The sequence below is a fragment of the Hemiscyllium ocellatum genome, chromosome 4, assembly GCF_020745735.1.
Source record: "Hemiscyllium ocellatum isolate sHemOce1 chromosome 4, sHemOce1.pat.X.cur, whole genome shotgun sequence".
Lineage (NCBI taxonomy): Eukaryota > Metazoa > Chordata > Chondrichthyes > Orectolobiformes > Hemiscylliidae > Hemiscyllium > Hemiscyllium ocellatum.
In genome coordinates, this window is record NC_083404.1 from 8,819,342 (window position 1) to 8,845,340 (window position 25,999).

Here is a 25,999-nt window from a genome sequence, read left to right on the forward strand (position 1 = left end):
CCACAAAGGTTGGACGTGCCGTTGACAGTATCGAGGGCTATTGCAGGCTGCAGCGCGACATAGACAGGATGCAGAGCTAGGCTGAGAAATGGCAGATGGAGTTCAAGCTGGATAAATACGAAATGATTCATTTTGAATGCTGAATATAAGATTCAGGATAGAATTCTTGGCGAGTGCGGAGGAACAGAGAGATCTTGGTGTTCAAGTGTGTAGATCCCTCAAAGTTGCCAGCCAAGTGGATAGGATTGTTAAGAAAGCATATGGTGTTTTGGCTTTGATTAAGGAGGGTATCGAGTTTAAGAGCTGCGAGGTTTTGCTGCAACAAAAAAGACTCACACTTTGAATATTGTGTCCAGTTCTGGTTGTCCTATTATAGGCTTTGGAGAGGGTGCAAAGAAGGTTTACTAGGATGCTGCCTGGATTGGAGGGCTTGTCTTACGAAGAGCGGTTGACTAAGCTCAGACTTTTCTCTCTGGAGAGAAGGAGGAAGAGAGATGACCTGATTGAAGTATACAAGGTAATGAGAGGCTTGGTTAGAGTCAATAGCCAGAGACTTTTCCCCAGGGCAGGATTGAGGGGTCATCGTTTTAAAATATTAGGAGGAAGTTATAGAGGAGACTTCAGAGGAAGGTTTTTTTACGCAGAGAGTTGTGAATGCATGGAATGTGATGCCAGTTGTGGTGGTGGAAGCAGACATTAGGGACATTTAAGTGACTGCTGGATATGCACATGGACAGCAGTGAATTCAGGGGTGCATAGGTTAGGTTATTTTATTTTAGATTAGGAATAATCCTCAGCACAGCAACATGGGCCAAAGGGCCTGTTCTGTGCTGTACTTTTCTGTGTTCTATGTTCTATCAGGAATGTGGGGGATCTTTCTAACAGCAGAGATGAGAGGAAAGTTAGATGCTGAAATTCCTTGAGTAATGATCCCAGTGGTTGTAGAAGGTTAACCCTGATCGGCGACCTGCAGACTTTTTAGATTAGATTAGATTACTTACAGTGTGGAAACAGCCCCTTCTGCCCAACAAGTCCACACCGACCCGCCGAAGCGCAACCCACCCATACCCCTACATTTACCCCTTACCTAACACTACGGGCAATTTAGCATGGCCAATTCACCTGACCTGCACATCTTTGGACTGTGGGAGGAAACCGGAGCACCCGGAGGAAACCCACGCAGACACTGGGAGAACGTGCAAACTCCACACAGTCAGTCGCCTGAGTCGGGACTGTTGTCCCAGTTGTATCAAAAGTTGTTAGGCCCTTTAATCTAAATCTGTTGTGATTGCCCCTCCTACCCCACATTCTTGGTGAATGCTTATGCCCGAAACATCCACTCTCCTGCTTCTCGGACGCTGCCTGACCGGCTGTGCTTTTCCAGCACCACACTTTATGACTTTGATCTCCAGCATCAACAAAAGTACCCTTCCACCGACACTCTCATTCGTTTGGCCAAACTTGTCCTCACCCTTAACAATTTCTCCTTTGAATCCTCCCACTTCCTCCAGACCAAAGGGGTAGCCATGGGCACACGTATGGGCCCCAGCTATGCCTGTCTCTTTGTTGGCTACGTAGAATAGTTGATCTTCCATAATTACACCGGCACCACTCCCCATCTCTTCCTCCGCTACATTGATGACTGCATTGGCGCCACCTCGTGCTCCCGCAAGGAGGTTGAGCAATTCATCAACTTCACCAACATATTCCACCATGACCTTAAATTTACCTGGACCATCTCTGACACCTCCCTCCCCTTCCTGGACCTCTCCATCTCCATTAATGACGACCGACTTGACACTGACATTTTTTACAAACCCACCAACTCCCACCCTACCTCTTGCAAAAATGCCATCCCGTATTCCCAATTCCTCCGCCTCTGCCGTATCTGCTCTCAGGAGGACCAGTTCCACCATAGAACACACCACCAGATGGCCTCCTTCTTTAGAGACCGCAATTTCCCTTCCCACGTGGTTAAAGATGCCCTCCAACGCATCTCGTCCACATCCCACACCTTCGCCCTCAGACCCCACCCCTCTAATCGTAACGAGGACAGAACGCCCCTGGTGCTCACCTTCCACTCTACAAACCTTCGCATAAACCAAATCATCCGCCGACATTTCCGCCACCTCCAAAAAGACCCCACCACCAGGGATATATTTCCCTCCCCACCCCTTTCCGCCTTCTGCAAAGACCGTTCCCTCCATGACTACCTGGTCAGGTCCACGCTCCCCTACAACCCACCCTCCCATCCTGGCACTTTCCCCTGCCACCGCAGGAACTGTAAAACCTGTGCGCACACCTCCTCCCTCACCTCTATCCAAGTCCCTAAAGAAGCCTTCCATATCCAGCAAAGGTCTACCTGCACATTCACTAATATCATTTATTGTATCTGTTGCTCCCGATGCGGTCTCCCCTACATTGGGGAAACTGGGCACCTCCTAGCAGAGCACTTTAGAGAACATCTCCGGGACACCCGCACCAATCAACCACACTGCTCTGTGGCCCAACATTTCAACTCCCCCTCCCACTCTGCCGAGGACATGGAGGTCCTGGGCCTCCTTCACCGCTGCTCCCTCACCATCAGACGCCTGGAGGAAGCACGCCTCATCTTCCGCCTCGCAACACTTCAACCCCAGGGCATCAATGTGGACTTCAACAGTTTCTTCATTTCCCCTTCCCCCCCCCCACCTCACCCTAGTTCCAAACTTCCAGCTCAGCCCTGACCCCATGACTTGTCCGGACTTGTCCTACCTGCCTACCTCCTTTTCCACCTATCCACTCCACCCTCCCCTCTGACCTATCACCTTCATCCCCCTCCCCCACTCACCTATTGTACTCTATGCTACTCTCTCCCCACCCCACCCTCCTCTAGCTTATCTCTCCACGCTTCAGGCTCACTGCCTTTAATCCTGATGAAGGGCTTTTGCCCAAAACGTCGATTTTGCTGCACTTTGGATGCTGCCTGAACTGCTGTGCTCTTCCAGCACCACTAATCCCGAGCAAGAGTAGATCATTTAGGCCCTCCAGCTTGCTCCACCATTGAACATGATCATGACTAATCCCATCTCAGCCTCAACTCCTCTTTCCTCCCCGCTCTCTATAAGCTTTCAGCCCATTGCTAATTAAAAATCTATCTCCTCCTTAAATTTACCCAATATCTCAACATCTGCCACACTCGGGGATAGTGAATTCCACACATTCACAATCCTTTGAGAGAAATGATTTCTCCTCTTCTTGGTTTTAAATCTGCGACCCCTTAGCCTAAAACTATGACCTCTAGATCTAGATTGGCACACATGAAGAAATATCCTATCTCCATCTACGTTGTCAATCCCTGTCGGTGTCTTAAATACCTCAATTAGATCTCCTTTCGTTCTTCTAAACTCCAGAAAGTATAGGACTTAACTACTCAACCCCTCTTCATAAGACAAACCCCTTGCCTCCTCTGGAACCTCCTACGAACTATCTCCAATACAACTACACCCTTCCTCAAGAACATCAAAATTATATCCAATAATCTGGTTGCAGTATCAGTAAGGCTTTGAACAGTTGCAACAATACTTCCCTACTTCCTCTCGCAATAAATGCCAAAATTGGTTGTCTCATAAATAAAGCACAGTAGTATTCCTTAAAACTTGCAGTTCAAATTCTGGTGATTTTATTTAAATATTTTATTTAAATATTACTGATGGTACTTAGCTCTGAGAACGGCTAGGTATTTAATCTAACATGAAAACTCTAATGACCGTTCTGCTAGTCGGAGCAAGATATTCAGATTGATGTGACACACACTTCTGGAAAACAATTCCCACATCTGTATCTTTGTTTTTAAACCAATGTATTGACAGGGATTTTTTTCTTACAAGTGCAATGAAATCAATGGCTTTTGGTGGTGAAAAATGGTAGTTTGTGTAACCATAGAAACGTGGACCTCTTTAGATGGTGTTTGAAAAGGTCATGCTGAACTGCAGTTTATTCATATAAGTTGTTGCATGCCGTTCCATTCAGCTTTGAGCAAGTGTAAGCTGACACCTGAGGACTGAATTTGCACGTGCAACTTTGGTAGTGGGTGAAACAGACTGATTATTATTAACTGCAGATGGACGCTCATCCATTTACAAGTAGCTGTGCTTATACTAGTGCTCATTTCCTGCCTCATTAGAGGGCTAAAAGGCTTGATGACATCTGTTTCTAGCATTGTTAACTGTTACAACAAGTTTCCAAACTGTATGTTGAACCTCTGAGTACACACAAGGAAGTCATTCAGAATTGTTCAATAAACAAGTTGTTGGTAGTAGCAGATGAAGTACGGAACATTTGTAAAAGATACGTATTGGGAGTATTGGTCTTGACAACTGAAAGATTTATTTTCTAATAAATGATAGTGTTTTAATGTGGCAACAGTAGAGCAGCAATGAGCCAGTCTGTATCGATGGCTGGTTCTGAACAGAAAGGCTGCAAACTGATGAAGGCAGTTTGATGACATCAAAGCCTATAAAAATAAAAGTTCAAGTGGTTTTATAGGCCTTATTGGACTTCAGGTTGAAAGAGATTTGATTTTTATTCGAGGGAGTTTAGGACATACATTTAATTTGCCAAACTCTTGTTACCCAAGGCAAAACACCATGTTTTTAAAACTATATCGTGCATAAAACTGGTTTGTGGTGGCTTATTATCTCTGTCCTTCCCCAAGCCTCAAGACAGGTGCTGCCTTATTAATCTGCATACTCTTAATTTTGTGCAGAATTAAACAACAATTTTCATTTATGAAGCCACTTTAACATTGTAAACATATCCCAAAGCAGCAGAGACCAGACAGTGAGAAACAATTGCAAGTAAGATTGCATTCACCATAAATTTCGAACTTACTCAAAAATGAATTGCAATTCAAATAGATTGTGGTGGACATAAGGGAGAAGTAGAATTTTCACAGTCACAGAGATGTACATCACAGAAACAGATCCTTCAATCCAACTCATCTGTGCCAACCAGATATCCCAATTTAATCTAGTCCCATTTGCCAGCACTTGGCCCATATCCCTCTAAACCCTTACAATTCATATACCTATCCAGATGCCTTTTAAGCGTTGTAGTTGTACCAGCCTCCACCACTTCCTCGGGCTGCTCAATCCATACGCGTACCACCCTCTGTGTGAACAAGTTGCTCCTCTAATCCCTTTTTAAGTCTTTCGCCTCTCACCTAAAACCTATCATAGATGCCCTGCAGTATGGAAGCAGACTATTCAGCCCATCGAGACCCTCTGAAGGGCATAAATTACTAATGTTCACTTTTAGATGTGCATATCAATAAAACTGCAAATGTTTCAGAAAAATAAAAAAACAAACTCCAGTACAGCGCAGGAATGGCTCCTTTGTCCCACCAAGACACCTGATAACTTTACTAAACTTAAAAACCTTTTTGCCTCTACAGGGTCTGTTCCCTACCTATTTATATATTATATGCCTATAGGGCAGGCCATAGATTCCCTGCATTGTGGAAGTACGCCTTTCAGCCCATCAGGTTCACACCAACCCTCTGAAGAGCATCTCACCCAGACCTACCCTCCACCCCATCCCTGTAACCATGCATTTTCCATTGCTAATCCACCTAACCTACACACCCCTGGACACTATGGGCAATTTCCCATGGCCAATCCACCTAACCTGCGCCTCTTTGGATGGGAGGAAATCGGAGCACCGGGAGGAAACCCATGCAGACACGAATATGCAAACTCCACAGAGACAGTCACTTAAGGGTGGAAATGAACCCGGGTCCATGGTGCTGTGAGGCAGCAGTGCTAACCACTGAGCCACCGAGCTGCCTGCACATAGAGGCCATTCAGCCTTATTGACCATCTTATCCACTTGTGTTGCCACTTTTAAGGAACTGTGGACCTGTATGCCTGCATCCCTCTGTATGTTGATGCTACTGAGAATTCTGACACTTACTGTGTAAGTACTCTCTTGCATTAGACCCTCCAAAGGTTTGTGAGTAAATGCTCTCCTGTGAAGTTAGAGAATACAAAGATTTCACCCAAGGCCTCAGTAATTTCCTCATCTGCTTCTCTCAGCATTCTGAGATAGATCCCATCAGGTCCTATAAAGTTGTCTATCTTATTGCTTTTTAAAACACCTAATGCCTCCTTTTTTATATTGACATTCCCTAGAATATCAACATATCCCTCCCGAGACTCACCATCCACCATGTCCCTCTCCTTAATGAATACCAATGCAAAGGACCTCACTCACTGCCTCCAGCTCTGCACACAAATTCCTTACTTTGTTCTTGATTGGATCTTTCTTTTTTCTAGTTACTGTCTTGTTCCTTATATACATATAAAACATCTTGGTATTTTCCTTAATCCTATTTCCCAGATATTTCATGGCTATCTTTGTATTCTTTGAGGGTTCTGTCCGCCTTCATTTTCCTCATCCTTACATATGCTTCCATTTTCTTTTTCACTAAGTTTTCAATTTCTCTTGTCGTGCAAGGTTCCCTAATCTTGCCATGTTGATTTTAAAAGTCAAGTTAAGGAAACATATGATCAACACAAGTGAAATACAAAGCTCTGGATCTTACCGTAATAACGGTAATGGAATGTTTAGTGTTTATCATCGCTTCTTCTCTGAAAGAGACAGCAATTTTTGGAGTTTGTATAAATGCAGTTAAAATGGAAATGATTTACACATTTTCCATATTCTGTGCTATTGAGGATCTGTCTAAACTGTAATCAATTAGATACTTTAAAGTTTTAAAACTATTATTATGGCTTCTACCTTAATCCTGTGCGCCATCATTTATTTAGCTGTCTGTAAAATTTAAGTCAAAGTTAAAGATCATGAGTATATTTTATTTTCTAGCTTCTATGAGGAAATACTTCAGCATTGTACACTGTTGACTCTGCTTGACGACTTCACTGTTGCTGATGCCAAGAGATCCATTTGATGTGGTCCAGACTCAAACTGAGTTTGTAAAAGAGGAATTCGAGATTTCTAGATTTTGTGGAAGGCTTTCTTCAAGGTCAGGGGCAGGGAATGTTGACTCACTATTGGTCATGGAATCTGGACAATTAAATTGGAATATATTTGGGAGAACAGAATGAATGGGACATTTAAGGGCATAATGCATGATAGTTGGGAAAGTTCAGGAAGATAGTGTGAGAAAATACTTTAGAACTCACAAACAGATATCATTTGCTGAAATTGACACTTTGATTTCTAGTAAGATTCTGTGCTATGTGACTTATTACCTTAAGCAAGCTTTCCTTATGCTTCTGGTTGTTCCTTGAAGCAAGGAACAAACTTGCTAAGGGGTTCAGCTAATGGCAAGAACCAAAGTGTGGAGTTGTTTTATGTGGGGAGGCTGCAACTATCAGATGTGGGGATCTGGCTGACCAGAAGACTGCCGTAGGCATATTGAATAGATTTGCAGTTTGATAATCAACCTCTTTGACTATACACCACCTGAACCAAGAAATTCTCACTCAGAGTTTGGGATGGTATCCAAGCTGTCATGAGCCTTCGCTAATTCAAGACAAAGTTTGAATCAAGGTAACAGCGAGTTTGCATTTTAGAGTTTTCACAGCAGTTCAAAATACTTACCACTGAGCGGTGCTGTACCAGAAAGTTTGCGAGAACATGTAGACATCTTGGGAAAAGTGCATTTAAGATCCCTTTACTTTGTCCATTTGCCCAAGAAAAATAATGCATGAGTTCCACTATCATTTTACTTTTCTGGTCCATATAGATGATCAACGTTGCTGTGTGCTGAAGCAGCACACTCATCCTGCTGAGCTTGTCTGTACAGACCACTGAATGTAGGAACTGTTCCACAATGCAGAGGTTGTCCAGGGCTTTGGTGAGGACTTTTCTGGAGTACTGGGTCCAGTTCTGGTCACCCTGTGATAGGAAGGATATTATTAAATTGGAGTGGGTTCAGAAAAGATTTAGAGCCATAGAGTCATAGAGATGGACAGCATGGAAACAGACACTTCGGTCCAACTCGTCCATGCTGACCAGGTATCCCAACCCAATCTAGTCCCATTTACCATCACTATTCCTATTCATATAGCCATCCAGATGCCCTTTAAATGCTGTATTTGTACCAGCCTCCACCACTTCCTCTGGCAGCTCATTTCATACCCATACCACCCTCTGTGAGAGAAAGTTGCCCCTTAGGTCCCTTTTATACCTTTCCCCTCTCACTCTGAACCCATGCCTTCTAGTTCTGAACTCCCCCTCCCCAGGGAAAAAGCCTTGTGTATTTACCCTAACCATATCCGTCATGATTTTATAAACCTCTATAGGGTAACCCGTCAGCCTCTGACCCTCCAGGGAAAACAGCCCCAGCCTATTCAGCCTCTCCGTAGAACTCAAATCCTCCAACCCTGACAACATCCTTGTAAATCTTTTCTGCACCCTTTCAAGTTTCACAACACCGATGGGATGGAGACCATAATTGCGCACAATATCAGGATGTTGCCAGAACTGTAAGGTGTGAGTTATAAGGAGAAGCTGGATAGGCTGTACTTTTCTTTCAGGTTGAGGTTGGTCTTACAGAGGTTTACCAATTTATGAGGTGAATAGATAAGATGAATTGCAAAGATCTTTTCCCTGGGGTAGGGGAGTTCAAACACAGAGATAAGATCATTTTAAGGTGAGAAGGGCAAGATTTAAAAGGGACATGAGGGGCAACTGCTTCACACAGAGAGTGGTTCCTATTTGGACTAAACTCCTAGAGGAAGTGGTAGATGCGAGTATAGTTACAACATTTAAAAGATGTTTGTACAAGTACGTGAATAGGAAAGATTTAGAGTGATGTGGGCCAAACATAGTCAAATGGTACTCGCTTCGTTTGGGAAACTTGATGGGCACAAACAAAGGGTCTGTTTCTGTGCTATAGGACTCTGACTCTCTGAGCTTTATACACTCAGGTTCTAGATTAGAGTGGTGCTGGAAAAGCACAGCAGTTCAGGCAGCATCCGAGGAGCAGGAAAATTGACATTTCAGGCAAAAGCCCTTGTTTATACACTCAGTCCAGCCAGCTGTGCAAACCAGGTCCCCATTTTCCTGATCGTACTTTTGAATCTCAGCCCAATAAATCCCTCAAGTTTTGACTCAACAGCTTTTGTGTTATTTTTCAGTTCCTGTAATTTAAGCCCTGAGATATTCCAACATGAGCAAATCTTCCAATTCACTTTTCTGAATTGTCATGGGCTTCCTTCCTATCAACGTCATCCTGTGGTTTCCCATAATCCATACACAATGACAGTTTGCTTGTACTTCTCCTGGTATTTGTGATGTATTGGTTGTCACACAGCCTTGATTTTATCCAGCAGTTCACACAGCTCTTCAGATGGAGTTTTTGCTGCTTGTCACTGAGGTAGCATGATTTAATTTTGTCCTTAGTTTGAGGGAGAGAGGAGTAGATCCAAGATTTGTATCTTAAATTTAAATAAAGGTAATTTTGAGGACATGAAAGCAAAGTGAGCTAAAGTGAACTGGATTAGATTAAGGCCAATCAAGAGGAAGTGGCAGACATTTAAGAAGATGTTTCAGAATACCGAATACATACATCCACTGAGAGAGAGAAAATCTTAAAGTGAGAACTGGCCATTTGTGGTCAGCTAAAAAAGTTAAACACAGTACAGAACTTAAAGAAGAAGCATAAAATTGCATAAGATGGCTGGACAGTACATAACAAACAGCAAAGAGGGACTAAAAGATTAATAAGGAGGGAAAAATTTGAGTTTGAAAAATTTGAGTCTTCAGATCTGAAAAAAAGTCATACCAGACTTGAAATATTAATTCTGCTTCTCTCCCCACAGATATTGCCAGACCTGCTGAGTTTCTCCAGCACTTTCTGTTTTTATTTTGGTGAGATTATGATTTGCTGCTATGAAATCAAGCAGCCCCCATTCCGGTAACAACGGCAAATACAGCTTCTATGTTCTTTGCCTTTCCTGTAGTGCAGTGCAAGTTAACAGTTTGAAAATTTTACATTTTCACATTCCAGAATGAGAACATTGTATGTTCTGCTAACTGCCAGAGAAAGAGTAGCAGCAAATGAGACAGGATCAAACCACTGACTCAGATTGCAATTCTAATCCACCACTGGTATCATCTGGTGGCATGTCCTCATTTGTCAATCTGGAAGAAAGAACACTTGTCATTTCCATCTACCAGAGTCTCCAGGGTTGCTGACAGAGAAAAAAAGTGTCAGCTTCCCTTTCTGGGCCGCTTGCACAGACCAAATAATGCAGGAGCAGTGTGTAAAGGGCAGATTCTGGCTCACAGCATTTGAAGTTGTGTGTGGTGAGGATTTAAATATGGCATGAAGATGGGCAAGTCCTGGCACAGATAAATATTTCTAACTCGGCTGCTGGACAACTGATCAGGGAGGGCACCGTGGAACACAGACACATAATTTAATGAGTTAGCAGTCAAGTGAAAAACTGCCACACCCCATGGAGGGAACGAACATAGGAACGAAGCCTGTTCTGCCATTCAATGAGATCATGGCTGATCTGTGGCCTAACTCCGCAAATCTGCCTCTGGCCCATATCCCTTAATATCTTTGCTTAACAAAATCTCAGATTTAAAATTAACAACTGATCCTGCATGTGCTGCGATTTGTGAACATCTACCACCCTTTGTGTGTAGAAGTGCTTTCTAACATTTCTCCTGAACAGTCTGGCCATAATTCTCAGACTATGCCCGCTAGTTCTCAACCAATCGAAACAGTTTACCTTTACCTACTCTGCCTTCTCTGGTTAATATCTTGAAGACTGATCAGATCACCTCTTCTACATTCTATGGAAAACAGGTGTAGTGTGTACAATCTCTCCTCATAACGCAATCCCATGATGCTCTCCAAAAGTAACACAGCCAAAAATTGGGAATATTCAGCCCTACTTCTCTATTAGTATGACAGTCACACTAATTGCATGCACATACGTTAATTTATTTGTAATTGATATTCTACAATGCAATTTTACACTTGGCACCTGCCATAAATATTTTCCCGAAACAGCAGCAAGGAGAGCAAACATTCCAAAATGTACATTGTAGTGTACGATTTACATCACTCAGGTTTGCAGTAACATGTCTGGACATAATAAGATAAGAAGAATGTCTCATCACTGACTGTGAACTTTAGCAGCTACATTTTCACTCACCAGTGCTTCAGGCTCATGTCATCTATGTGATTCACATTATTGTTTAAACACAAGGAATATTTTACTGTAGGTGGTGTTTTTTGCTTATTGTCTGTGCTAAAGTCTGGAAATTATCAGTCACAACCATAGGATATTGAATCACAGAATTTACAGTACAGACGGAGATCATTTGACCCTTCATATCTGTACGGGCTACTGAAAGAGTCTCCAGCCCTATTTTGTACCCTCCAAAATTAATCATTTTCAAATATATATCCAGCTCTCGTTTTGAAACTGTCTATGGAATCCTCCAACACTCTCCCAGGCAGCATATTCCAAATCTTATCAACTCTCCTCATCACACCCCTAGCTCTGTTGTTGACAACCTTAAAATTGTGATCCCTAGTTACTGACATAATATATCTGATATCTTCAGGATTCCATCTTTTTTCAGATGGCCAGAACACATATTTCCAGAGATGTTCGTGTACCCTATCCTTGGTGCAAATCTTGAAAGTGGTACACCATTTTGAAAGCAATTCACAGCTAACTAAATATCCACTATGGCGGACAATGAGCACCTATTCTGAGGATAATCAGGATAATCAACATGGCTTTGTTTAGGGAAGATCAAGTCTTATGAACTTAATTCCATTTTCTGAGGAAGTAACAAGAATTGCTAAGGGAGCGGCAGTGAATGTTGTCTACATGGAGTTTACTAAGACATTTAATAATGTCGCACATGACAGACTGGTCAGATAAATTAAAGACCAATAGGTAACGGGAAATGTAGTGAGTCAGATGCAAAATTGGCTTAATGAAAGAAGACAAAGGGTAGTAGCAGACAAACAAAGCTGTTTATAGGGTGCCAGATAAGACTTTATGCTATTTACCACTATCCTGCTGTGTTCTGCATTGTAGTCATTCGCTTCTAAAAGCTGCAACTGCTTCTCAACTTCTCCCAGGATAGAAGACAAAGGAGAAGTGGAAAGTTCTCATGCTGCTGCATCCTGGACGTCATCATCTTCACCTCAAGATTCAATTTCCCCCGTAGCAACAAGTTGTTGTAGATCAGTCTCCACTTCTTCAAATCCAACTTGCTTTGCAAAGGCGACACGATGTTCTTTGATTCATGGAAGCTGCTCTCATGGTTCAACATCTTTAAAATCATGAAGAAAATCTGGGAGAAGCTTCGGCCAAACTGCATGCAAGCAGTCCTTACTGACATCACCCCAGGCCTCCACAATGATTCGTAATGTTAAAGCTTTTCTAATATTGAAAAACACTGTCCTCCATATCCCCTCAGTAGCTGCAATCAACTTCTTGAATGTACGCCTTAAATAATAAGCTTTAAAAGCTCTAATGTACTCTGGTCCATGGGTTGAATGAGAGAGGTTCTGTTCAGAGGTAGAAATAGCACTTTCATGTTTTCAGAAAACTCACCAATGGCGGGAGAATGGCTTGCTTGTCTAGAATGAGGAGAATCTTGTAATCCAAATTTTTTCGCTTGCAATAATTTCCAAAAACTCCCTTGAAAACATCAACAATAAGGTCAGGAAAAATTTACCTCGTCATCCAACCTGTTTTGTTTGACCTGAAGTAAACACCGAGAGTGGACTTAAGGTAATCAATGATGGAATTGTGTAATAGCCAATGGGAGTTAATGTTTTGAGAAAAATCGTTCACCAATCGTGTGACAGCCAAATTACATTGACAATTTGCGCGTTATTGGAGATCGCCCTGTAATTGCTGTCAAGTGTGTACATTTACTAGAGTGTTGTCTGTATGAACATTGCAGTTATGAGGAAAGATTGATTTGATTTGATTTATTATTGCCATATGTACCAAGCATAACTTTGCGTGATATCCAGAGAAATCATACCTTATATAAGTACATCAGGGTAATAGAATAGAATGCAGAATATAACGTTACAGCGACAGAGAAGATGCAAAGAAGGATCAACTCTAATATGGGAGGCCAGTTCAAAAGTGATAACAGTGAGGAAGAAGCTGTTCTTGAATCTGTTGGTATGTGGTTTCAAACTTTTATTCGTTCTGCTGGCTGGGAGTGGGTGGAAGACAGTATAACCAGGGTGGGAGGGGACTTTGATTGTGTTCACTGCTTTTCCAAGGCAGCAGGAAGTGTAGCTGGAGTCATTGGAAGGCTGGCTGGTTTGCGGGATGGATTGGGCTTCATTCACAGTTCTGTGTAGTTTAATGATGGATGTCAGATCCACCAGGGCGTAGTCATCAAGGCATGTTTTTTCGTAAGGCCTGAATTTTCTTTGACACCAGGATGATAGTGACCTTCTTGAAACAATTGACAACCTCATATCAGAGTAAAGAGAGGTTAAAGATGTCAGTGCATACTGCTCCCCCCTCCCCCCCAGATGGTCTGCTCAGGATCTGAATGCACGGCTGGGAACTCCATCCGGGCCAGTCACTTTCTGTGAGTTCCCCCTGAAGATGGCCGATCTGGCGTCTGTGGCAGGGACTGTGGGTACAGGTGCCCCCGAGAGTGTTGGGGTAGGTGATATCACTTCACTGGCCATCTGTTCAAAATGAGCATAAATTGCATTGAGCTCATTGAGGAGGGACGCCTGTTGTCAGCAATTCTACTCGACTATGCCTTTATAGTCTGTGAGTTAGGATTATTTTCCCTGGAATAGGCTGAAGGGTGGCTGACTCAAAGTGTACAAACTAATGAGGGGTTTAAAAACAGTGTAGAGGGAAGATCTGTTTCTCTCATGGAGAGGTCAGTCACCATGAGGCACAGACTTAAGGGGGCTCATGGAATTTTAAAGAGTGATGATAAAATGTTTTTTTTCAAGCAGAAGTCTGTGAATGTCTGGACTTTGCTGCTTATTTCTCTGTTTGAGAGGGACCCCCCCCATTTATTTAAAAGGATTCTGGACCTGCACCTGAAGCTCTGTAACTTGTCAGGCACCAGACTTCATGTTGGAAAATGGGATTTGAATAGTTTATTTTAGCCAGCATAGATGTGAAGTGCTGAATACTGTAACGTTTCTATGGTTCTATTAACCACTTTGCAAATGTAGTAAATAGTGCATTTCAGCCAATACCTGAGTCAAGTGTTGAACTCTTTAGATTAGAGTGTTCTATTCAGCTGAGTCAGAATGCATGAGACTAAACCAGCAGTCCTTAAAGGGATTACTGGAATTAGTCACTGAAAAGTACATGTTTTAAAATATATATGTAGAGTGGGGGGAACCAGAAACCTGTAAGACCCAATACCCGGTATGACTTGAGTCTCCTCGTAGGAGGATTCTTGACTGCATCCAGTTTGTTGCGCTCTGCCAATAAAAACCACTCTTTCGGTCAGCTGTTAGGGAATGACGAGGATAGATGCTGTAAAAATGTTCACAGTTTTCACAACTTCACAAATGTCCCTTTGCTATGTTTTTTTGATTGACTGTGTTTAACCAATACTAAAATGCAGAATGCTTTAGACTAATAATGTGATTAGCTCTGTAAAACCGCTGCATCGTTCACTTACAGGTGATTTTTTTTTATTGTAGTAATTACAACTGAAATGCTTTTTGAGCCTCAGCATTCTGTATTTTTCTGATTGACCTGATAAAAAAAATTTAGAGCAAAGAGTGGGCTGGGGTGCAAGGTTGAACTACACTATTGTCGAGAATTTGTTTTTACAACATACATTTTCTTGTCAAAGAAGGTCTGCAGGGTCAGCAATGCAGAGAGTTCAGCATCATGCTGAGTTTGAGCAATAATGGATGGGTGATATGCAGGCTGCAGGCACTCCCTCTCCGATCTGTCCTGCCATTAATGCTTTGGCTCTGGCAATGAAGGGAAAAACAATACACAGTCTCACTGCCACTCGACCTATCACCACATACTACCCCAAAAAAAACTCATAAAAATGGGGGGTCCTGGAAACCTACTAGCCCGTAGGTTATCAGGAAATTCATAATGATGGAATGCAAACAATATTTTAAAAATAAACTCCCTGTTGCCACAATTTGCACCGCAGTTTGTCGGGCATGTTGGAGAACGTAAATTAGGGAGAAGGTTTTACTGTTCAATCATAACTCATTTTCTTTAAATGAGATCTCATCCAAATTGCAACTTTTTTTTTCCAAATTATGTTCAAATGAAGACCTTATGAACCAATTCCTGACTTTCATCCTTTTACCTTTCCAATTTATTGTCAGCCTGTTTTCTGCTGTTACTTTTTTTTAGCTGTGGAGTTACATTTTACGGAATAGTAACCTCTGCAGCAGCATCTCTTTAAAACATTCAAATGAAAATTTTGAGTGTTTCTTTTGTGATTATTTGTAATTGCAGATTCTCTTATTGAAGATAATTGTGTTTAATGGAGGACGAGTTACTGCAGCATTAATCACAACTGACATATCGAAGCTTGGAAAAGAACTGAGTGAGAGCTGTTTCAAGGTAAGAAACTGTGACTATTTTTGCCACTTTTATAGTGGTGTAGTCATAAATTCTTTTAAAGTTAAACAGAACATTGCAAATCATGCTGTCAGCCTCATATATAATTGTTAGACATGACTGTGAGGCAATCTAAGGGGAAAATTATAAAGACATTGAATCATGTTGTCATTTGTTAATGCTTTTATTTTAATGAGTTTGAAAATTTTTTGTTAACTTTGCACCAGGGTGTACGTTGAATGCCAGAAATACCCAAACTGAAAATAATCTTCTCCAAAATACTGTTAAACTGTTTAATACTGTTAAACCTGTATTTCTTGCTTCGTCTGTAATGTAGTGTCAATTGAAAATATCAGCACTCACAATCTACACTCTGTGCAGAATTTATAAGAAATCCTTCTTGCTAAATATAGAAAATGTGTTTCCTTTATTTTTTCTTATGAATGCTTTCAGGCTGAAGTGTAATGGAAAGGTTTTTCCATTAAGTGGTTTGATATGTGTCCGAGCAATGGGGTGCTAATCAAGGAAAGCACTCAGCTAAAGTGATCTGCAGGTGCTTGAGAAGGTTACAATTTAACAGGATTTATAAGTCTGTCAGTACGGCTTCAGATGAATTTATTTGTATTTACATTTGGAGACAAACGTCTATCGTCAGTGAGTGGGATATTACAGAACTGTTCAGTCATGTGCTTGTGAGAACTTTCCTGTTCGATGACTGCATTGCACATAAAATGTTTCCACATATTTTCATTTCCTGGAATGTTTCAAGGGGCAGCAGTTTGTTAAAATTTGACCACAAGGCTCAATCATAAGTTAAACATCTTAAAATGTTCTATCAGCACAGTTACCATAAAAAGTCACTGCAAATGTACTTTGGCACCTTCTTTCCCGATTTCTGCTCATTTTTACAACTACACTCAGCCAGCTGAGAGCAAAAACCCAACCTAATTTAATACCCAACTGATCTCTCTGGAAGTGACGGGTAATAACAATAACTTGCATTTGTAAAGCACTTTTAGTGCTTCACAGAAGAATAATTATTAAGTAGACTGGTGACCACAGCAAGAAATATTAGGAAGACTGAGCTAAAGTGATAACACTTTTAAGGTCAAAAACAGAAATTCCTGGAAAAGCTCAGCAGTTGTGGCAGCATCTGTGGAGAGAATTCAGAGTTAACGTTTTTGGTCCAGCGACCCTCCTTCCAAACTGAAAAATTTTGTTTTTTATGCAAAAGATGGGGTGGGGGTTGGGGGGAGAGGGGGGTGGTGGAGGGTGGATGGAGGTAAAGAGTAAGTGAAAGGTGGAGATAGAATCCAAAGAGAGATTAAACCAGCTGTGAGACACTGCCAAGCAGATGAGACAACAGAAGCACACCACCTACATGCACACCAAGAACAAGGAATTGGAGAAACGAGACATCACCACCAGCAGTGACAAGCCTTCCTGGTACATCCATCATCAACTTGTCTGACCACACCCTTCAACTGGACTAAATCCAAGTTCTCAGTCAAGGGCTCAATTTCTGACGCACTGCCGAAATGGACGCCATTGCTCTGGCGGCAGACACAGTGGAATTTATCAGGCGAAAGAGGCTCTGCGAATTCTTCCACCAACCCCAAGATGTCATCAACACGCCCAGTGAAACAACCTATGAACTGGAACAGTCGACAGTGGCATTCGTGGTGTAGTGACCAAAGAAGAAAGAGTTGAATTGGACCCCTTCAGAAGGCAGTTGCCCCAAGCTCGACATGTATGGTCAAGCCATCAGGAGATGCATTAAAGCTAAATTCATCAGCTGCACTTATAGAGTCATAGAGTCATAGAGATGTGCAGCATGGAAACAGACCCTTCAGTCAAACCATGTCGACTAGATATCCCAACCCAATCTAGTCCCACCTGCCAGCACTTGGCCCATATCCCTCCAAACCCTTCCTATTCATATACCCATCCAAATGCCTCTCAAATGTTGCAATTGTACCAGCCTCCACCACATCCTCTAGCAGCTCATTCCATAGACGTACCACTCTCTGTTTGAAAAAGTTGCCCCTTATGTTTCTTTTATATCTTTCCCCTCTCACCCTAAACCTATGCCCTCTAGTTCTGGACTCCCCCACTCCAGGGAAAAGATTTTGTCTGTTTATCCTATCCATGTTCCCATGATTGCATAAACCTCTATAAGGTCACCCTTCAGCCTCCGACACTCCAGGGAAAACAGCCCCAGCCTGTTCAACCTCTCCCTGTAGCTCAGATCCTCCAACCCTGGCAACATCCTTGTAAATCTTTTCTGAACCCTTTCAAGTTTCACAACATCTTTCCGATAGGAAGGAGACCAGAAATGCATGCAATATTCCAACAGTGGCCTAACCAATGTCCTGTACAGCCGCAACATGACCTCCCAACCCCTGCATTCAATACTCTGACCAAGGACCGATAAAGGAAAGCATACCATTCACTGTCCTATCTACCTGCGATTCCACTTTCAAGGATCTATAATCCTGCACGCCAAGGTCTCTTTGTTCAGCAACACTCCCTAGGACCTTACCATTAAGTGTATAAGTCCTGCTAAGATTTGCTTTCCCAAAATGCAGCACCTTGCATTTATCTGAATTAAACTCCATCTGCCACTTTTCAGCCCATTGGCCCATCCTGCTGTAATCTGAGGTAACCCTCTTCACTGTCCACTACACCTCCAATGTTGGTGTCATCTGCAAATTTACTAACTGTACCTCATATGCTCGCATCCAAATCATTTATGTAAATGACAAACAGTAGAGGCCCCAGCACCGATCCTTGTGGCACTCCACTGGTCACAGGCCTCCAGTCTGAAAAACAACCCTCCACCACCATCCTCTGTCTTCTACCTTTGAGCCAGTTCAGTATCCAAATGGCCAGTTCTCCCTGTATTCCATGAGATCTAACCTTGCTAATCAGTCTCCCATGGGAAACCTTGTCGAACGCCTTACTGAAGTCCATATAGATCACATCTACTGCTCTGCCCTCATCATTCCTCTTTGTTACTTCAAAAAACTCAATCAAGTTTGTGAGACGTGATTTTCCATGCACAAAGCCATGTTGACTATCCCGAATCAGTCCTTGCCTTTCCAAATACAGGATTCCCTCAGGATTCCCTCCAACAATTTGCCCACCACTGAGGTCAGGCTCACTGGTCTATAGTTCCCTGGCTTGTCTTTACCGTCCTTCTTAAACAGTGGCACCACATCTGCCAACCTCCAGTCTTCCGGCACCTCACTGTGACTATCGATGTTACAAATATCTCAGCAAGAGACCCAACAATCACTTCTCTAGCTTCCCACAGAGTTCTCGTGGACACCTGATCAGGTCCTGGGGATTTATCCACCTTTAATTGTTTCAAGACATCCAGCACTTCCTCCTCTGTAATCTGGGCATTTTACAAGATGTCACCATCTATTTCCCTACAATCTATATCTTCCATATCCTTTTCCACAGTAAATACTGATGTGAAATATTCATTTAGTATCTCCCCTGTTTTCTGTGGCTCCACACAAAGGCCGCCTTGCTGATCTTTGAGGGGTCACAAGGTAGTGCAGAATATCACCAAAGCAACACCCTCCATGCTCCATGCTCTCAAAACCAATTGCAACATTGTCATCAAACTAGCAGACAAAGAAGGTGCCATCATCATGCAGAATAGAATGGACTATTGCAAAGAAGCAGACTGACAACTGAACAACCAGGAATACTACACACAACCACCTGCCGGTCCGACCAAGGAACACACCCGTCAACTGAACAGACTGATTGAGACCTTTGATCCAGACCTTCAGAGTATCCTATATACTCTCATCCAATGTACTTTTTCCATAGGAGACTTCTACTGCCTTTTGAAGGTATACAAAGCCAACACACCTGGACGTCCCATCGTATCAGACAATGGGACCCTGTGTGAGAACCTCTTTGAATATGTTGAGGGCATCTTGAAACCCATTGTACAAGTTTCCCCCAGCTTCTGTCGCAACACTACACATTTCTTACAGAAATTCAGCACCCACAGACTAGTCGAACAAGGAACATTCCTTGTAACAATGGACGTTTCAGCACTCTACACCAACATCCCCCACAATGACATCATCACTGCAACAGCCTCAGTATTCAATACTAACAACTGCCAATCTCCAGGCACCATCCTACAACTCAACTGCTTCATCCTTGACCACATCTTCACCTTTGACAACCAGTTTTTTATCCAGACAAACCGAACAGCCACGGGGACCAAATGTGCACCCCACTACACCAGCATTTTCATGCACAAGTTCAAGCAAGACTTCTTCACTGTGCAGGACCTCCCACCAACACTATACATCAGATACATTGACGACATTTTCTTCCTTTGGACTCATGGTGAGAAATCACTGAAACAACTACATAATGATATCAACATGTTTCATCCTCCTATCAGACTTACCATGGGCTACTCTTCTAAATCAGTCTCATTGTTGGACACACGCATCTCCATCAAGGACGGACACCTCAGTACCTCACTCTACTACAAGCCCACACATAACCTCACGATCGTGCACTTCTCCAGCTTCCACCCTAAACATATGAAAGAAGCCATCCCCTACGAACAAGCCCGACTCATATGCAGGATCTGCTCAGATGAGGAGGATTGCAACAGACATGTAAATATTTTGAAGGATGCCCTCATAAGAACAGGATAGGGTACTCAACTCATTGATCGTCAGTTCCGATGTGCTGCATCGAAAAACTGCAAGGACCTCCTCAGAAGACAGCTACAGGATACGACTGATAGAGTACCCTTCATCGTCCAGTACTTCCCTGCAGCGGAGAGACTACACCATTTTCTTTGCAGCCTTCAATATGTCATCAGTCATGATGTGCATCTTGACAAGATCATCCCTATGCCTCCACTTCTCGCCTTCAACCAACTGCCAAACCTTAAACTGACCATCAGTCGCAACAAACTTCCCAGCCTTCAGAACAACATCACCCACAACACCACACAAACTGTCATGGTAACCTCTGCAAGACATGTCAGATCATTGACATGGATGCTACCATCACACGTGGGGACACCACCCACCACAAACACAGCAGATACTCATTTGACTTGGTCAGTATTGTCTATCTCATACACTGCAGACAAGGATGCCCCAAGTCTTAATATATTGATGAGACCATGCAGACATTGCAACAACAGATGAATGGACATCACACCACAATCGCCAGACAGGAATGTTCCCTCCTAATCTGGGAACACTTCAGCAGTCAAGCTTCCTTACTGCCCTGTTTTGACACCATCAGCTTGAAATAATTTCGAGAAGGCTGGTGTTGGACTGGGGTGTACAAAGTTAAAGATCAAACAACACCAGGTTTAAGTCCAACAGGTTTATTTGGAAGCACTAGGTTTTGGAGCGCTGCTCCTTCGTCACAACCACCTGATGAAGGAGCAGCGCTCCAAAAAGCTAGTGCTTCCAAATAAACCTGTTGGACTGTAACCTGGTGTAGTTTGATCTTTAACTTTGTAGCATTTTGGTAAATTCTTATGAACTCTCTACCTTAATTAGTTTCTGCAGTTTTGGATTGCTTGTTACTTTGATTAGACCCCGGTATGCAACTCTTATACCTGTCATGTTATTTCAGACAAATAAAAACTGAAAGAACTGTGGACGCTGTAAATCAGGAGCAAGGGCAGGAGCTGCCTGGGGGGGCACTCAGCAGGTCTGGTGGTATCTGTGAAGAAACATCTGAGTTAACATTTTGGGTCCGGTGACTCTTCCTCTGTTTTCTTCACAGATGCTGCCAGACCCACTGGGCTTTTCCAGCAGCTTCTGCTTCATTCCATGTTATTCCAGTCATTTGGTTTGGCTCCAGCACCACCTTATTCCTATTGCTTTGTAATTATCTCTCTGCTGCAGTTAATCAGATTATAGGTCATCCCTTTGATTGTTATTCAGCCATTGACACTTTACTCACACTGTCTAACACCCTTGGTCACCTGCAGAGAATACTTATTCAACAATCCACTCACACCATTTGTGTGATCGTTTGATCTCCCTGCCGTTGATCTCTCTGCCTATAAACTCTGTGTCTGTCTGCTTCCCTCTCACTTCACCTGCCAAAGGGGCTACACTCCAAAAGTTTATGATTCCAAATAAACCTCTTGGACTATAACCCGGTGTAATGTGACTTCTGACTCTGTACAGCTGCAACATGATGTCCTAATTCCTATACTCAATGTTTTGACAAATGAAGGCAACCATGCATGAGGATTCTGGGAAAATAGGAGGCGGAGGAGAAGATAGTGTGGTGCTGTTTGAAGGGTTAAATATATTGACAGATGTAGAGAAGGTTGAGGCTAATAAAGCAATTCATGCATTTAAATTAAAATTTTATTCCTCATGAGTTGGCAAACCAATAATGACAAGGTAGAGAGCCAGTTTTGTTCAGCAAATGGAATAATAATATGTGATTGGAATTTGGATAGGACAACAAGTGGACAGCAAAGTTTTTAATTTAGTTGAAGTTTACAGAGGTTGATTGTTAAGCCAACGCCGGTATAATCTAAATCTGATGTGGAGATGCCGGTGTTGAACTGAGGTGGACAAAGTCAGAAGTCACATGACATCAGGTTATAATCCAACAGGTGTATTTGAAATCATAAGCTTTCAGAGTGCTGCTCCTTCATCAGGTGGAGTGAATCTAAATCTGAACAGAGAAGATACATGGATTGTCAATTTGATATTAGTATTACTGAAAAAAGACATATTTTGTCCAAGCTTTTTGCCTTGCTCTCATAAGGACAATTCACAAGAATACAAATTTAAGGGAAAAACCTACAATTTTATACTGCAGGACAGGAAAGTGCTGATTGGTTGTCATGTGGACTCTGATTCAGTATTGCAATGGAGAATGCACCAATTAATGCTGACTGTTAGTTAACAGACAGGCTTTGCTTAAGTTTTAAATCATGTAGCTTGACTCTAATTAATGAGGTCACTACCCAAAGAAATGAAGCCTAATGTCTCCTATTTTGTTGCGTTGAAATAAGTGCAGTGAATGTAAATGTTATATCTGTCTGCAACGAACACAGCCCTGTACATTCATATATGTAGTGTGTGGGACACTTAAGTGTTCCACACTCTAAGCCCAATTGACAATCCTACATTAGTGATCAGCATAATGCCCTGCCAAGTTAGGATTTTCCAGCAAATGTTGTCTAATTGCAGACTATTGTGAGGTTTGCAAGCATGGGCTGATTGGGTACAGTCGGTACCTTGCTTGTTGTGAATAGCCAAAGGGCGATCCTGTTTGATATGATCCGTCAGTATCTGGGGCATACATCCTACATACCTGGCATCACACTAACACTGCAATTAATTTATCACATTACTTATTTGTATTAGCGAGTTTTGAGAAGATTTGTAGCTCAGGTTGAGGTTCTGGATGTAGTTTTGCTCGCTGAGCTGGAAGGTTAGTTTTCAGACATTTCATCACCCTACTAGATAACATCTTCAGTGAGCCTCCGGGCGAAGCACTGTTGATAATTCCTGCTTTCTATTTGTATGTTTGGGTTTCTTTGGGTTGGTGATGTCATTTTCTGTGGTGACATCATTTCCTGTGGTGATGTCATTTTCTGTTCTTTTTCTCAGGGTGTAGTAGATGAGGTCTAACTTGATGTGTTTGTTGATAGAATTCCGGTTGGAATGCCATGCTTCTAGGAATTCTCGTGCGTGTCTCTGTTTGGCTTGTCCTAGAATGGATGTGTTGTCCCAGTCGAAGTCGTGTCCTTCCTCATCTGTATGTAAGGATACTAGTGAGAGAGGGTCATGTCGTTTTGTGGCTAGTTGATGCACTTTTATGTATTTTATCAGCAGTACATTACTTCTGCAGTAAAAATGGTTAATTTTATATCAGTTGAGTATATTGCACTTGGCGGGCATTAACTGGAGAGTCACACGTGTATATATAGGAGCAAGCTGAAACTATGATGGTTGAGTTTGAAAAGGTTAGTTTGTCTCTGTAAGTGAAAATGTAAGTTTGGAAGTATTAGGCACTATTTCTACCCTTCACCGCTAGCTACCTTAGTTAGGATATGGCTAGATAATCGTTGCCTAAGGGGAGGTGGGAAACCTTTCATTTTATTTCACACCTAAGTCCAATCCAATTGGCCATTGTGGAAATGATCAAAAGTAAGTTTGTTGTGGTATGGTTACCTTCTGATGTTCTTGAAGTCTGAAACGTATGACCAATGGAAGAGTGAACTGGATGTGGCCAGATGTACTCTCCTACCCAAATGGAAAGCAAAATATTGCCTTGATATTATCATTTTCTCCAATGAAATGAAAAGTACAAGTTGTTCACCTGTAACAAAAGTGTCGTCAAAACGTTTTGGCTGTAAGGCAATTAGTGAATTTGAAAACAGGTTTTTTCAAAAGCGAACTCCCATTGGCTATTATGTGATTCTGTGAGATCTTGAACAAAGGAACTTGAGGAGATGAAGCAGCCTCCATGTGTCTGATTGGACGATCAATTGAAAAAGTGACCTGGGACCACCTTTCTCACCATAGAACAGAAAGCCTTCTCAATTTATGAGGACCTAAAGCAAAATGCTGAAAATCCTGCAGATGTGCTTGCCTTCAGTGCTATTCGTGGCTGGTTTACTGGATTTAAAAAGCCGCTACCCTTTTCATAATGAGAAGTTATGTATTGAAGCTGCCAGTGCAGACATGGAACATGTGCTGTCACTTCCTCCCGTGGTGAAAAATTTGATTGAGGAAGAAGGATGCACCTTAGACCAAATCTTCAATTTGGATGAGACAGGTTAATACTAGAAGCGATTGACATCCAGAACCCACATTTCTAAGAATGAAGCACACACACTTGTGGGCGGCACGGTGGCACAGTGGTTAGCACTGCTGCCTCACAGTGCCTGAGACCCGGGTTCAATTCCCGACTCAGGCGACTGACTGTGTGGAGTTTGCACGTTCTCCCCGTGTCTGCGTGGGTTTCCTCCGGGTGCTCCGGTTTCCTCCCACAGTCCAAAGATGTGCGGGTCAGGTGAATTGGCCATGCTAAATTGCCCGTAGTGTTAGGTAAGGGGTAAATGTATGGGTGGGTTGCGCTTCGGCGGGTCGGTGTGGACTTGTTGGGCCGAAGGGCCTGTTTCCACGCTGTAAGTAATCTAATCTAAAACTCCAGGTTTAAGGTCGCAAAGAATTGTGCGACTGTATTGTTGGGTGCCAACGCTGGTGGAGACTTAAAGATTAAGCTTTTGGTGGTGTATCACTCTTCCAACCCACAAGCCTTGAAAGTTTTCTTAAGTCCATTCTCGGTATTTCCTTCAGGTCTAGCAAAAGACATTGGATGACAGGGAGATATTTTCTGACCTTATTGCTGATGCTCTTGAGGATGTTTTTATAAATTATTGCAGGATAAAAAAAATTTGGATTTCAAGATTCTCCTCATTCTAGACAATGCGCCAAACCATTCTCCTGCCATTGGTGAGCTTTCTGAAAACATCAAAGGGCTATCAGAGTGCAATAGCATCTATTAAAGCTTATTATTTAAGGTGCACATCCAGGAGGCTGATTGCAGCTATTGAGGGGCCATAATGAGGACAGTGATCTTCAATATTGGAAGAGCTTTAACATTAAGAATGCTATTGACATCGTTGTGAAGGCCCCGGGTGATGTCAGTAAGAACTGTTTGCTTGTAGTTTGGCGGAAGCTTCTCCCAGATTTTCTTCATGTTTTAAAGGGTTGAACCGTCACTGGAGCTGCCAGCAGTCAAAGAACATTGTGTCACTCTTGCAAAGCAAGTTGGATTTGAAGAAGTAGAGACTGAGCATGTCAAGGAGTTGCTTGAGTCCCCTCGTGAAGACCTCTTCACAGCTTATCAACAACAACTTGTTGCTGCTAGGGAAATTAAAGCTTGAAGTGAAGATGATGACGTCCAGGATGCAGCAGCATGAGAACTTTCCACTTCTCCTTTGTCTTCTATCCTGAGGGAAGTTGAGAAGCAGTTGCAACTTTTAGAAGCCAATGACTACAATGCAGAACACAACAGGTTGGCGATTCATGGCATAAAGTCATATCTAGCACCCTATGAACAGCTTCTTCATGAAAGCAGAAAGATGGCAAAACAGCAAAAACTATATGCCTTTTTTAAGCCAACCCCCAAGAAACACTCTGAGGACAATGAACCACAGCCATCCAATTCTGACTAAATATTTTCATTTGTCATAACCCTATATCCAGGACTGCACCTGAAAGTAATGGTGATGCTGAGCCCCTGTCTTAATACAGTTCTGTACTTTAACTCAGAAAATGCAGAAATCCTTAAAGTGTTAAATGTACTGTCATATTTCATTAAAATATATGATTTTAAAATGTACTTAGACTGTGCTA

At 42.4% G+C, this 25,999-nt stretch overlaps 1 protein-coding gene across 7 annotated transcripts in view; it reads left to right on the top strand.

Moving 5' to 3' along the window:
* sulf1 (sulfatase 1) overlaps nucleotides 1-25,999 on the top strand; it is a 390,572-nt gene that overhangs the window by 102,625 nt on the left and 261,948 nt on the right. For all 7 annotated transcript variants that reach the window (XM_060822708.1, XM_060822711.1, XM_060822709.1 and 4 more), the window contains one exon: nucleotides 15,486-15,593. The gene's annotated coding sequence lies outside the window, so the exon portion shown is untranslated. The remainder of the gene's footprint in view (nucleotides 1-15,485; nucleotides 15,594-25,999) is intronic.